Genomic DNA, 13986 nt, shown 5'->3' with positions numbered 1-13986 from the left:
CACAATATGTTTTTTTTCAAATAAAGAAACACACATGCAGACATGTATTTGACTTTAACTGTTCAATACTGACCGTTGTTTGACATCTTAATTGAAATAAATAATCTAGTAGTTAAATTGCAAACGATATGAGACGCCGACGGATCGCTAAAAAAAAAGATAATTAAACAATTACATACAAGTAATATTTATTTGAACAATTTAAGACTTACCGTTTGTAGGAATGCACTCTACAATATGTTTAAAAATACACCCAACTCTTTTTTACACAGTTTCTTTTTACACGGATTTGAAGTTACACGGTTGAGAAAAAGGTTTTTTGTAAAAAAATTTTTATTTTCAAGGGTTTTTAAATCACTGTCTTGTAATTATGTTTGTTTTTACCACACTTAGCACCATTACTGAAATGAACATACATAATAGTAACTGGGAAATCCCTTTATTCGATAACTCTTACCTACACATTTTGTTCGCATGATATTCACATTGCTGAAATGGATATCTCCAGCGATGATACCGACTTTAGTCCAGTTCATTGCAAACAATTGCGCTTGTTATCAAGTAGCGACAAATAATTATGTAGCAATGTAAATATTTTTTCCTTATTTCTATTCTAATTTTTCTGTTCTTAGTTCTGGAATAACAGATTTCTTTTATTTTTTGCTTAATATACCAATTTTTCACCTGTATGAATTATGTATTTTAAGTTTTAATGTTCAATAAAATGCCATATGAACATACGTATGCATATATGAATTTTTATAGTTTTCAAAATTTCTAAAATTTTCATACGATCAGGAATTTATCCGGTTCTGCCTGCTTGTTTGAAGTAAACAACGGATTTTACGATCATTTTGTTTTACAAAATTTATCAGTAGACTGACGAGTCCGAGTCGGTTACGAGTTCTATGTTTGGATAGCAAAACGTTTTTGGGTTCACATTCTTTAATGTTTTTAAAATTACTGTGTTTAAGATCTTTAGGTACAATGCCTAGGCAGTGCGTTAACAGTGCCAACAGTTTTTGTTATGTGTGCGGAGAACTAACTTTTAAATCGCAAAAACGTAATTTTACTCCGCTTGAGCCATGTTACAGAAACCGCAAAGGAAATGAAAAGAGATCCTTTATTTGATTTGCCAGGATGTTCAACAGTGCCACATCTAATTTCGCAGGGTGAACTTAATGTCTTAGTTCGAAATCTAAGCCTTTCAAAATCGCAGTCGAAACTTTTAGCATCCAGACTCTTCAAAGAGATGTAAATATTAATTTAAAAAAAAAGGAAGAAACACCTTCTAAATTGCTTTCTTCGAGTTCAGAAGTTAACCTTTTGTTTAACGCATTAGTACAGAAACATGATCCACGTGATTGGCGTCTATTCATTGATTCCTTTATACTTAGTTTAAAGTCGGTATTGGTTCATAACGGTAATAAATATCCATCTGTAACCTTAGTTCATGCGGTTCATATGAAGGAATCATATGAGAATATGAGAGTTCTTTTAGAGTACATCCGTTATAATGAGTATGGTTGGACAATATCATAAAAGTAACAGCCCTTCTTCTTGGAATGCAACTAGTATATACTAAATATTGTTGCTTCCTTTGCGAATGGGACAGCCGTGCGAGAGACTGACTGAAATGCTCAATGAAACTGAAATACGAGCCTGGAGTACCTTTAAAAGCGTTATTAAAAATTTTCTTAGAAATGTGAAAGCTGACAATTAATTACAAAGATCTTGTGACTGAACTACTTACTGCCTACTGCCCTTAAAATTCACTTTCTGGACTCCCATCTGGAATTTTTCTCCGAAAATTTAGGGGCCGTAAGTGACGATCATGAGGAACGGTTCCACCACGACATTTCTGCTATGGAGAAACGATACCAAGGCAAATGGAGTGCCAGCCTGCTTGTCGATTACTGCTGGATAAATTTAAGGTATACTCCAAAAACAAAATATCGCGGAATCCATTGACGATATAACAATAATATACATATCTACACCAATAGATATGTGGTGTTTTTTTCTTAAAGAGAAATCTTCATAGCAAAAAAACTATAAGTAATAGAAGAAATCTGTAGCTATTTGCTGCATTTGTGGCAATTTTTACATAATAAACACTTTGTTCTATTCCTGTCACAAAAAAACAGTGGATTTTTGTTTACCAGTGTTATCGCTAAAAATTTACTTTAATTATTGCACTTCCGAAATGAAATTACCGCATGAAAGATATAACAACATAACAATTTGACAGCACAATCCCAATCCAGAGAAGGTTCAATTGCGGACAGACGTGTGAACTTTTAAGAGCTAACAAAATCCTATTAGTGGATTTCACCACTTTTGGCTGAGAAGGAGAAATTTTAACAGAGATGAGTGAACAGAACTGAGCATTGAATGAAAATTATGCACAGAAATATACATTGCTATTACAGACGTATGTTGCTCTTTTGCTTATATTTTTATACGTTTACATGCAATCATATCAATTGATATGAATATCATTTTGCGAATTTTTGTGAATTCATGCAAAATTGAGAACATTATTATTAAATCATGCTATTTTCATGGTAATATTTGTAGTTAATAACCAAATAAAAGCTACTTTTTAAATATTTGTTATCTTTGATAATATTATATGATTTCTTATGCATGTATATATGCCATATATATGAAATATTATCTTAATATCCTAAAAACATAATATACTACAATAAGAATATATGTATGTATGTAAATCACACCTCTTATCATTTAAAACTTTCATACGCATCTATCCTGCAGATACATAAGTACATATGTGCAAGTACAAATCAATTTAAAATCAAGATATTGTCATTTATCAGTAATATAAAAAGCGCGCGCTTCTCTATATTTATGAACACACATACATATGTATGACATTCTCACACAAATAATCTATGCGTACGTATGTAAATCAAACGAGTAAGGAAGGCCTAAGTTCGGGTGTCACCGAACATTTTATACTCTCGCACGATAAAGTGATAATCGAGATTTCATTATACATACGTCATTTACATATTTTTCAAATACCGTATTTTTGTAAAGTTTTATTCCGCTATCATCATTGGTTCCTAATGTATATACTCGTATTATACAGAAAAGGCATCAGATGGAATTCAAAATAGCGTTATATTGGAAGAAGGCGTGGTTGTGAACCGATTTCACCTATATTACGTACATGTCATCAGGATGTTAAGAAAATATTATATACCGAATTTCATTGAAATCGGTGGAGTAGTTCCTGAGGTTCCTTATGGTTTTTGGTCCATAAGTGGGCGACGCCACGCCCATTTTCAGTTTTTAAAAAAAGCCTGGGTGCAGCTTCCTTCTGCAATTTCTTCCGTAAAATTTAGTGTTTCTGACGTTTTTTGTTAGTCAGTTAACGCACTTTTAGTGATTTTCAACATAACCTTTGTATGGGAGGTGGGCGTGGTTATTATCCGATTTCTTCCATTTTTGAACTATATATGGAAATGCCCGAAGAAAACGACTCTGTAGAGTTTGGTTGACATAGCTATAGTAGTTTCCGAGATATGTACAAAAAACTTAGTAGGGGGCGGGGCCACGCCCACTTTTCCAAAAAAATTGCGTCCAAATATGCCCCTTCCTAATGCGAATTATTTATGGCTTAGTTATGACACTTTATAGGTTTTCGGTTTCCGCCATTTTGTGGGCGTGGCAGTGGGCCGATTTTGCCCATCTTCAAACTTAACCTTCTTATGGAGCCAAGGAATACGTGTACCAAGTTTCATCATGATATCTCAATTTTTACTCAAGTTACAGCTTGCACGGACGGACGGACGGACGGACGGACAGACGGACGGACGGACAGACAGACATCCGGATTTCGACTCTACTCGTCACCCTGATCACTTTGGTATATATAACCCTATATCTGACTCTTTAATTTTAGGACTTACAAACAACCGTTATGTGAACAAAACTATAATACTCTCCTTAGCAACATTGTAAAAATACAAACATTCTTCTGAAAAACAACAATAGTCTCAAAAACCATCATACATACTTACAATATGAGTACACATGTAAATATGTGCGTATGACATTACCACACAAACAATGCATACACAACATATGTACATACTTACATGCGTTCACATGTGAATATGTCACCCGCAAAAATTACAAATATTGTTCTACAGAAACAAAAATTGTTTGAAAAAGCATCAGAAACCAATATGGCAGCCAAATTGCCGACGTCAAAATTTATAGTAAGTTTCCCAACAACAAAATTTTCATTCATGAACGCAAGCGTACTTATATTTCTGAAATGTTTGAGAAGGAAAATGTGACAACCCCGCAAATATAAGTATTAAAAAATATTAGAATAAAATAGATAACATAGTTCATTTGTCGAATTTCAAGTCTATAAATTTTTCAAAGAAAATATTCAATATTCTTCTGATTTTTGTGTACAGTCAATCCCGGTTAAGTAGTACTCCGCTTAAATGAATTTCAAATCCCTCCCTCATCACTCTTAACAGCCTATATTACATCTTGCTGCATCTCACGGTTTGTTTTTTGAAATACATAGAAGTTATTGTTTTAAGGACCACTCGCTTAAGTATCCGCACTAGCTTATGTGCCATATTACATTTTTATTTTTATCAAACCACAAAATTCTGTATCTTTGATTGTGGTACATAACCGGGATTGACTGTCTTTGTCAAAGAATGTAAAAAATATTTTGTAATTCTGAAATATTTTACGCAGCTGCGTCGATATGTATGCAAGCTCACGCACAAACATACATATTTACGCTGGTTTGGTGACAATCGGCGGCCATTCGTTTCTTTTTCGGCACAGCTTGGATTTTCTACTAACAACACAATGTTTGAATTTTTGATAAAACGTGAAGTTCGGCAATTGGTTGTCCGTGACAACGGAGTTTTTGTATGATACAATGGGTGTATATATTTACACACAAATTGGTGTGTAGACATATTTACAAACATTATCCGAATGATTCTTTCAAATTTGTTTACGTGCACACAAAATTACATACATACATATGTACATACATACATATGTGAATATGTGAACATTATGCGTATGGTTTTATAAAATCTTTTTACATCCCTACAAGAACGATGATAATCAAATGATCAATCATATGACATTCACTAGTGACACAATTTTCTGTCACTGGCTCAGTGCAAGTTTCTATCACATTTTTAAGGGCAATATGAAAAAGTTGACAAAAACTTTTGTATACATGTGATATTGCATTTCTTTCTTACTTACTGAGTTTAACAACCCGAACAACATATAGCTACACTGCTCACTCCAACGGTGTTTAGAATAAAAATTTGTGTCATTAATGATATAAATCTCTGTCATGAATGCCTGTTATGCTTGATGTCAACATCATGCATGTGTGTCTATCACATATGATGTAAAAATCATGCAGTTGTGACAATCATATGTGATGTAAAACTCAGGCATGTGTGTCTATCACATATGATGTAAATATCATGCAGTTGCGACAATCATATGTGATGTAAAACTCAGGCATGTGTGACTATCACATATGATGTAAATATCATGCAGTTGCGACAATCATATGTGATGTAAGCACATGTAAAAATTATGTATTTATTAATTTATTGTAATTTATTTTATTTAGAAAAATTCATTTTAATTCATATAATATTCATTAATTCATGTAATAAAAATTCTACAAAAGTAAAAACAAATTAATATAAAATTAAAGCTTCATTTTTTTGGTTTTAATTTGTTTAGTTTTTAAATGTAATTATTGTTTCCTTTTTTTTAAATAACTACGCTGCTTTAACCTGTGATGGCTGAGCAGTATTGACCGCTTTATATTTTGCTCAAAACTCCTACATCCTTGTTGTTGAAACACATCTAAATTAAAAGAAAAATATATATTAGTAAACATTTTAAGTAAACATTAAGTTGCAATTATGTATATGTGTATACTTCTTAAAATGGTATCAACCAGCGCCAACTTGCATAGGGATTTCTTGCTCCATCTGCCATCCCAATTATAACCTTCCATGAGCTCATCTGAGAAAACCTTAGGTATTACGTCAGCCACATTATCACTGGCGCCTTTAAGTTTGTGGAGGAATGTAGTCTTAAAAGAAGTAAAAGTATTGTAACTAGTAGTAAACTTATTATATTTTATTTTTTAGGTTACCATTGCTTGGGCATAGTTTTGGCTTTGCAGTCTATCTTCCACTTCCGCAACTGTTGCTTGCGACTGCATCGGAAAAGTGCTAGCGACGTCGTCCAGCTCTTTATCAGTCACTTCGCCGGTTATGCGGCACACTGACTGCTCAACTCGTTTTAAGAGAACTTTGCATTCTCTGATTGACTTATTTTGCGCCAAAACCTCAGCCTTTTCGACAATCTAAGAAATAAATTTAGACGAAAAGATATAAATAAAGTCTTAGATTTACTTTTATATTACTGAGTGTACATACAATATTGTAAAACACTTACTTTCGACTCCATCTCATTCAGTTTTTCAAATATTGCAGTTTGGTTTGTGAACCAGTGACGATTGGCCTTCACTAAGCGTTTTTGGTTCTGCAAAGTTATACATATATTTTCCTCCAATTTTTCCAGCCTTTCCTGAATATTTTTTGGCCCGCAATGATCGTTTTTAACGCTTCAAGTATATCTTAAATTTAAAAAGTTAATATATAGTATATTTTTTAGAAGCTTTATGTTAAAAATGACCTGAGTTTTGTTGCGTTCTTGATGTTCCCACTGAATATTGGCGCCGCTCAATCCTCTCAACGATTGGAATCTCTACTAAAAATTAATAATTTTTAATATATTTATACTTATTTCGATGAGTATTTTCCTTTTAACTTACCACCTTCATCTTGCGTCTCGAATATGTTACTCATTTGTATATATAATAATTATATTATTATTATATTATATTTTATTAATTATATTAGGTTAACATCATAAAAATGTACAGTATTGTTAATATGTCGTTCAACATATTGCATTTGTAGTTTGATGCTTAACATATGAACAATACTGTATATTTTTTATGATGTTTTATATTTTTTATTTGTTATTATGTTTTTTATTATATTGTATTTATATACAGTTTTGGTTATATTAGTGAAACCAAAATTGTATATTAAATTTGAAAGTTGTGGAATTGAAAGTGGAATGTGCAAATCAGTGGTTAATGGGAAAATGTGTTAAAAAGATGGTGTAAAAGTGGTATTAGCAAATATTTATCTTCGATAGGAATACAAAAGTATTTGAAATCAATGTCTTCGATAGGAACTGTTACCATTTCTTCATCTAACTCACTTGCGACTACAATCCCTAGGCCACTTGACGATTCTGCAGGTTCATTAAAGTAGTTTTCAGTCTTTCTGAAAACTTTGCAGACAATTTGATGCGACTGTTGAGACTTTATGACATTAAATACCTTCATTGGTCCTGTCAACTCACTAAAACAAAAACTATCTTTCGGCTTGTTGGGATTTTAATCAAATGATGCAAATTTTGGCACATTCTCTGAATTTGATTCAATACCCTGTTTTTCATGAAGTCTAAGATATATTTGCTGTAGAATTTTATTGGGTTTATTTACAATTTTTTTTATATTCTGCATATAGTTTTCGAAACGATACGCTGAAAAAGAATCTAATGGTCCAAACTGTTTTACGCAATCTGCCAAGTGAAGTAGTCCATGAATATTAAAGCTAACCAATTCATCACCATATAAAATTCCAAAAATATTGACGAAATCTGTTAGCATTTGTTGGGCAATATCGGCTTCGATTCGGTGCGATTTTTCATTTGACAAAAGTCGAATACTACTATGTAGCAGCAGGAAGTGATAGTATTGATCGGTACTGATACAATCTTTAAGAACGAATATACCAGAATAAAGCAAAACTGCCTAAACTCAGTCGATTTCCAATTATGAATCTCATCTAAACTTCTAGATATGCGGCCAAACTCTGATGGGATAAATTTAGAGACATAGTCAAGCTTTTCGTTAATAATAGTATGATTGGCCTTTTTGTTGCAAGTTTAAGTAATTTCTTTGTTACTCCTAAGTCGACTAAGTGCATACTGTCAAGGGGAAACTGAGAAACCATCCCAAAATCTGATTCTTCCAAAATGCTCTTTTTGAATTTGAAATCTTCCAAATGATGCGCAGGATTTGAACGTAACATAAACGTTGTAACCGATCTTAAGGAACCGATTTTTTTTGAAAACTTACTCTATTTTTTTGGTAAGTACCTTCCTGGCAGCATTTTGGACAACCATTTTTCCCGTTGTGTGATATAACGCCTGTTACAAAAGCCCTCGCTGGGGAATCACAAACAAAAAGACGAATGTTAAATTTCAAAACGTTTGGCTTAAATCCAACTTTAATGCCGGTTGCCCTTAGCGACACGACCTCGGCACAAAATTCGGACATGAATTGATCTATGTTACTTGGCTTCTTGAACCCGGAATAGCATGCTATCATAAACAGGCTTATATTAGGGAAACCTACAACTGAACCCAAGATAGGCCATAATACCCTGTTTGAACTTTTGTACAATTTTAACCCATCAACTCCTATATCTAAATAAACCTCATTTTTCCCTTCCAAGTAATTAAAAGGACTTGAAACAAAATAGTTTTGAATTCCTAGGTACAAAAATTCCCCATCTTGCATTTCAGTGATATTTATTTTTTCCTTACTAGTATTTAGTAGTGTTTTTGCAGATAGTGGCATACCATCAACACCTACTTTGCGCAATGTTTTTAGAAGATCTTCTAAAGCGATTTGCGATATGTTGTTTCTGATAGCCCACGACTTAATTTCATTACATTTATTTATTTCGTCGTTATTTTCTGAAACGACACTAAACCCTATAGAGGTGGACGCTTCGGGCTCAGAATCAGAACCTACATCGCTAGAAAAGCTCAAAGTATCACTAGCATCACTTTCATAATTTGCTACTACTGAACCTAACACTGAAGGATCAGGTTCCCAATTACCTACAAGAGGAATCCCTTCAAAAAACGCACTTGAACTAACACTTCCACTTTCATTTTCACTTTCACCTTTCAAATATTTTTTTATAACATTTATATTTGACTGGAAAGTCCTTTTTTCTTTTGAAAGACAATTAGCAAAATGTCTTCTTTTCATTTCACTTATTTTTTTTAATGTTTTAAAACAGATCCCTCTTCGAAATTTTTAAATTTAAAATTTTATTTCACTTAAGCAATTGCTTACACTTGTTTGCGCTTTTTTCTTCTTCTTCCACTATATTTTCGCGTTTAATAAGAATAAATAACGGCTGATATATATACATACAGTATATGTCCAGAGAACATATGTTTTTAGTTTCTCTGACTCTACACTGTGTGTATATCAGCTATTTCAGTTTTGCACGTGTAATCATAGCCCGAAAGAAAATAATCTGAATCGTCTCTTTCTTACTTGTGGATAGGTATACAATAATTTCTGAAGTCTATGCATTTGTGTTAGTGAGAAAATTGCTATTGTGTTAGTTTCTATCATTCAATTCTTGTAGGGATGCTTATGTATGTATGTGAATCTGTGCGACGGCATGGTCTTTTAAAACGTTATCAAAACCGTTAATGCCCAAAGCAAAGAAATGTGTATATAACACTATGTATATAGTATAATAACTTAACAAAACTTTATTAATTATAATGATAATAATTATAATATTTAGGTAACTATACAAATATGATTAATGGAATTCATCATTAAATAGGTCAAATTGCACATATGTACATACATATGTATGTATGTACATGAATACTTATGTGCTTCGATATCAAATACATATGTATGTATGTATGTATATCCTTCATAATACATATCTATAAATGATATCCATAGTCGTTTGCGCATTGTAAACACGCGAATCTGTAAGCGTACATTTCTAAACATTGAAATTAGCATTATTTTTCTCATTTAACACTGAAAATGCTCAATTCTGCTATTTTCGACCCCTTCATGTTAAATATTGGTGAAATCCGCTAATAATATTTTTGTGGTGAAATCCACTAATAGAAAACTCAACCCCTCCAAAAAGAGGAACATTTTGACAATCGGCACACCATGAACCTTCTCTATAAATGTACGTTCTCTGCCCCATCTTAAAAAATGTCAATTTGACACAAAAATCCCCATTAACAATTATTGAATACATTTGTTTCAATTGAAAACAAAACAACCGCTTGTGCAAATTTCATATATACCATCTACTAAATAGTTTGAACCAAGTCTCAAGATTTGGTTTGGATGGGTGAGTCCGTTTTTAAGTTATACGAGTAATATTACAACGATAAGTGGCATTATTATATATATATATATATATATATGGATTATAAAAGTATGTATGTACATAGATTATATTTACATCTGTAAACAGCACACGGCTCCATCTTTTCTTCCATTTGATACGACTTTCAGCAAACTTCAATCTTGCTGCACGAAAGTGGTGGTTTTCTGAGCAACTTCCGACGTTCTATGGTATCGGATTTTTTTTAGAATTCCTTGTACATTGAAAACATCTGGTTTTACGCCAACTTTTTCCGCAATTTGTCAATCTGTATGGTGATAATTCGTTGCAACTCGTACAAGTGTTTTTTTTTGCCTTGTTGCTACCATTTTTGGCATCCCGCTACTACGTGCTTTTGAGCTTCGAACAAAGAGCCAATATTAAATTTCGTTTTAAAATTGGTAAAACTTTTACCGAAACGTTTCAATTGATGAAAAAAGTTTGTGGCGATAATTGCTTATCCCGTAGCAAAGTACACGAGTGGTTTCAATGTTTTCAAAGTGGTCGTGAGGATATAAATGACGATCAACATGTGGGCCAATCAAAATCCGTGATCACCGGAAATTCCATTGAAACTGCGTGAATTCATCAAAAATCAGCCGAAATCATCACTGAAATTCATGGTAATGAAGTGGAGCTTCTCCAAAACATTGATTTATCGCATTTTGGCCGAACATTTCGGCTTACGAAAGGTGTGTGCACGGTTTTCTCCGCACAAATTGACTGATGACCACAAATTGCTAAGAATCGAACATTCGATTCGACGTTTGTGACCAATTATTTGACAAAAACTCCACATTTTAACCATTAACCACTCCCCGTATTCACCTGATATGGCTCGTGCGACTTCTTCCTTTTCGGAAAAATGCATTTGCCCAAGAAAGAAAAGCGTTATGCAGACGTAGAGACCATTCAAAAAGCTTGCACCGGCATACTGGCGGCCATACCGGCCAACGAGCTAAAACACTCCCTCAACATGCTTTTGGACCGTGCGAAAAGCTGCATTGAAGCAGAAGGAGACTATTTTGAATAAAATAAATTGATTTTGCCGAAAAAACTATTTGTTTGGTTTTTTTTTAAGGGAAGGTCTGAATCACTAAAGCAGTAGAGGACGATCAGTGTGCGTAATGACGATGACAAGAGTTGAGAGCTTTTAAAGATATGGAAAAAATACCAAACCATTTTTTCTATGTGTTGAAAAAGGTTGCAAAATTTTGCTATGGTGTAAACAAATAGAGTAATTCTGTAAGCAGTCTCCAGTTACGATTTGAGACATTTTGAGATAAAATCTCCAATTGTGACTAGTTGCTATTCACAACACAGTCTTTAGTCACAAAATATTGTCCCAAATTTGTGACCTGAAAGTTAGCAGCAACTCTAACACGAAAAAGTTAAAAATAAATTAATTTCACATAAATTTCGTATAAATTCTGAAACAAAGTCAAAACTTATTTTCATTTTTATTGGTAATTATGCTTTTTGACTATGTTATAGAAAATTTAATATTTGTTATCGACATATTTATTTTCATTCATGTGTAAATACATCTCTGATTAGATCTGTTCGTTTTCAATTGAGAGATTTTTGTGACTGTCACGTACTGAATAGCAAAATCGTCTCAAGTAGGGTTACCAGATGTACTGATTTTTAGACTCCCGTACTGATACACTGATTTTCAATGAATTGTACTGATTTTCGGCGCGAACGCCTTTTTTTCGCAAATTTATCCAATTTTATTGGATACACACACGCGCACATTCGATAAACGCACTGAACGCTTTTTAAATCGGATGAAAAGAAACAAAATATATCGATCGTTATCGAGACTTTCGATACTGTTATTCACAGTCACCAACATTGTCAAAAACGTTTATAATTCTTTCAAATCAATCGTGTTTTCGTTTAATTTTCATACTTGTCGTACGAAAACGGATGTGAATGTAATTATATTGGAAGCTCCAGTTTTCAAACTTTTGGAATTCGTCGACGTTCCCAAGTTATCGGTAAGTGTACAGATCAAGACTTGTGAGGTTATAAATATGATGTGAAGTGAAATTATTTCGAAAATTAAATTCATTTTACAGATAATATTTGGAGTACTTGCAGTTATTGGCAACTGTAACAAAAATGAAAAGAAAAGGCAATTATGCTTTTACGTCCGCTTTGCAAAAACAATCCCCTTGCTTTGCCCTTTCTTTTGCTCATGGCGGTGGGTGCCCTTTCTAATTTCTTCTCTAAGATAAATAATACTTGTTGATGTATATAAATTCTTGAATGTGTCTTAAAACTTTATTTTTTTTTTGCTTTTTTAATGGAGATGTACTGATTTTTCGTTGGACCGATCTGGTAACCCTATCTCAAGCCACAAAAATTCTCCCTAATTTAAAATCTCAATTTCAGAGACTTGTGACTCTATCACAGTACAGAACCGCTTGGTTAAAATGTTGCTGTATCTGTTGGAAATTCAAAAAAAATATAATTTCACCGTTTATTACTTAAATTATACTATAAAATCTATACGTATCAAATTTAAAAAAAAATAAATAAATTTTGAGAACTTTAGAGCAAGTATTAGCCTACTACTGTACTACTTGCACTGGTTATATACATATAGATATTTATACACGCTAAATAAAAAAACACCACCAAATATAATAGAAATAAGATCACATGAGCAATTTGTTTATAAAGTTAGGATAGTAGGGCCTTTTTATTTGTTTGGCCACATAGTGTAAATTAGCCAAACATTTTTCTCGAAAATGATTTTTATAAGAGTTAGCCAATTAAATAAAGAAAACTAACAAATATGTAAAAAAAAGATAAGAATTCGCCTCAGTACATTTGCCAAAAGTATGCAAAATAAAAAAACCGTTTAAAAATCTCTTCTGTGCCAATTATATATATTTTAGTAATGTCTACCGTTAGAGCATACTTACGTCTGCATAAACGAAGAGAAGTTGAGTACAATTCTTTTTGGATGGTTTGGCGTACCATCATAAGTTCAGTTAATGAAATTTGAGATAAAGTACGTTCCGAAGGGTCAAAAACAACACGTAACTTGATTATTTTGCTTTCGGGCAATAAAACGCATTGATGCGGAATGAAGTAGTATGGCTCAATGGGAATCCTATTGTTCGTTTTGCTCATGTGACCCAGTGCTCAGGATTCATATATAAAGTTCAGATACATTTTACGAACCGCCGAACAGCGGTTTCATATGTGTGACCGAGTAATTTACGATCAGCTCTAAAGGGTATCCTGACTTGAAGCCGTCCTGAAGGCAATACTTGAGTTGTGTTAATGAAAAAGTTTTCACAGTATTTTTGCTCTGTTTGAAGTTTGAAGCCATTTGTTTCTGAAGATAATTTTTCTAAGGCCCAAATTTAATAGGCTACCGAATAATGTGCTAGTTACAGAAGGTGGAAGACTGAGAATGCTTGTACAATCCACCCTGAAAGGGGTTTCTGTAGCGGTGGCTGATTAGGACCACTTTTAATTTGCCCAACATTAATGTTGTGCGATATTTCCAGCTTAACGTTGATGTCATGGTCTGTATGGTTGGCCGAAATACGCCACATTATCCATAATTCCGCCGAAAATTCGTAATTATTAATACGCTTAA

The sequence above is a fragment of the Bactrocera tryoni genome, unplaced genomic scaffold (assembly GCF_016617805.1).
Source record: "Bactrocera tryoni isolate S06 unplaced genomic scaffold, CSIRO_BtryS06_freeze2 scaffold_7, whole genome shotgun sequence".
Classification (NCBI taxonomy): domain Eukaryota; kingdom Metazoa; phylum Arthropoda; class Insecta; order Diptera; family Tephritidae; genus Bactrocera; species Bactrocera tryoni.
This window is presented reverse-complemented; position numbering follows the sequence as displayed.